Here is a 2,176-nt window from a genome sequence, read left to right on the forward strand (position 1 = left end):
ACATGGAAGACATGATTGAGAGAAATTTAAGGCTTGATTGAGAACTTTATCCCCTAATAAGGTGGACTTTATTCCCTAAACTATGTGGATTTCTCTTCCAAGGAGTCTATATAAAGAGAAGAAGAGTTCATTGTGGAGATGTCCAGATATCCCATCTCTTGTCCATCTCGTCTTCCATCTCTCATATTTTATAGCTTTGTATATAGTTTCATTTTTCTTTAGAAGCTAAGAATCTAAGAGTTGTGCAAAGGTTCAAGGAAGCCATCCAAGCCAATTGTCACTAGTTCTTATTTCTAAACTCTTAATTTTGTTTATTTCTTTTATTATTCTTATTGATTATGAAATACTTATCAAGTATTATTGAGTTTTATTTAAGTACTATGTCTAACTAACTCTTATACTAGGGATTTGATGTAGCTTAATTTCTTTTTCAATTTATGCTATTAGATTTATTTCTTTTTATTCAAGTCATGATTTATTGATAAACTTAATGCTTTCAAGCAGAGGTTTTCCTTTGGATTGATTTATTTCATTTATCACTATCGGAAGAAGGATTTTTGATATGAAAAAAAATTAATAAATCACATGAGAATAATAACTTGATGCGGAAGCTATATAGTTTGACCCATAGGGGGTTTCCATGAATTAACAACTTAAATTTATGAATTCATAAACAACTACAAAACTTAATGATTTGTTTCGGATTTAATTATGCTATTGGAAGATAGGTAGTTAAGTAGAATTAAAATAGCTAACAATACATCGGAAGAGCTTGTTAGTGATTTTGAGTTGTTTCCCCTACTTGAATAATTAAATTGACTAATAAACTAATGAAATAAATTGGATAAAATTAAGTGAAATCAAAACCCCTAGTAGTTTCAATTCCTTGATTTCTTTAATCAATTTTTGATTACTTGATTTTTATTTATTTTACTTATTAAGTTTACATTCTTGAATCAATTCTCTTAATTGTCGTTTAAATAAAATAGGATAACATAATTTTGGTACTTGGCATACAATCCCTGTGGATACGATACTCTACTTATCATATATTACTTGTGGCGATTTCGTACACTTACAAAAATTACTGTCAAACCAATCCCTAGTTATTCTCTAGTGGAAATCTGACGTGGATTTAATGTGTCGGTTGATAAATGTCTACCCTATTGCCGCATCAGATTTTACTTTATGTCAATATAACTCTTGCTAATTTCGTATACGCAGCCCCATCGGAGAAATCTACATCCTCCGTTCTCTGTTGCTTCTTTATTACTCTTTCATCAGACCATATATCATCTAGCTTAGGGATTGACTTTGATTTCATGGTTAAAGCCACGACAACAGATGGTAGCGTTAATGCCAATGAGTAAATCTAGATGGTAATAAAATGGCCATTTCGGGAGGGGGGCTTAGCTTTCTCAAGGTTGTACTTCTTATTCAATGTGTCGGCTAGATTCTCACACTAGAGTCTATCTTACGTGGCTTGATGTCGTTTTGATGGGCGTTGATGGCGTAGGCAACATCCTTCCAGTCCTTTTGATGGAGATTTCCACGGCTACGATTTATAACAATCTCCCCATGCCTGGATAAGAGTCTTCGTCGCGCTTTCGCTCCAAAAGTCTTCACGACCACCGCCGCCGGATGATGAGGGACGAGTGGATAGGTGGATGGACCGGATCGGGTCCATAGAACAGAAAGGGAAATGTACGGTGGAAGGGACTAAAGTGTGCTGAAGGGAAATAGGAACATAGGATAAGAGAGAAAAAGAATCTGAGAGAGAGAGAGAAAGAGCCAAAGATGTATGCATAAAGTAAAATCTGATGTGGTAATAGGGTAGACATTTATCAGCTGACATATTAAAGCCACATCAAATTTTCACCGGAAAGGAAATGGAAAACTGGTTAGAAAACTTCATTGTTATTACAATTTGAAGTTCGTGTATTTTGAAGTATTCGAATATTTAAGTGAGAACCTATATAATTCAGAGACTACAGAGAAAATAAGCCTTCAACTTTTCGTTTTCCTGTATTCAACCATATAAAATAATTTTCATAGAAATATGTATTGATAGTTTTTGAATTCTCAATTTCATATATAATTATCATCTAGAAGAAGAAAATATAATTCCGTGTTCTGTGATGATCTCATATCCAAAAACAAAATAATGCTTATTGAA

The 2,176-nt window shown here is 33.3% G+C and overlaps 1 pseudogene; it reads right to left on the bottom strand.

Moving 5' to 3' along the window:
- Positions 1-1,042: 1,042 nt before the first annotated feature.
- LOC149498434 (trihelix transcription factor ENAP1 pseudogene) lies at positions 1,043-1,687 on the bottom strand (annotated as a pseudogene).
- Between the last annotated feature and the right edge of the window lie 489 nt (positions 1,688-2,176).

Source organism: Jatropha curcas, chromosome 2 (assembly GCF_041381405.1).
Source record: "Jatropha curcas cultivar XTBG-Jc1 chromosome 2, XTBG_Jcur_1.0, whole genome shotgun sequence".
NCBI classification, from domain to species: domain Eukaryota; kingdom Viridiplantae; phylum Streptophyta; class Magnoliopsida; order Malpighiales; family Euphorbiaceae; genus Jatropha; species Jatropha curcas.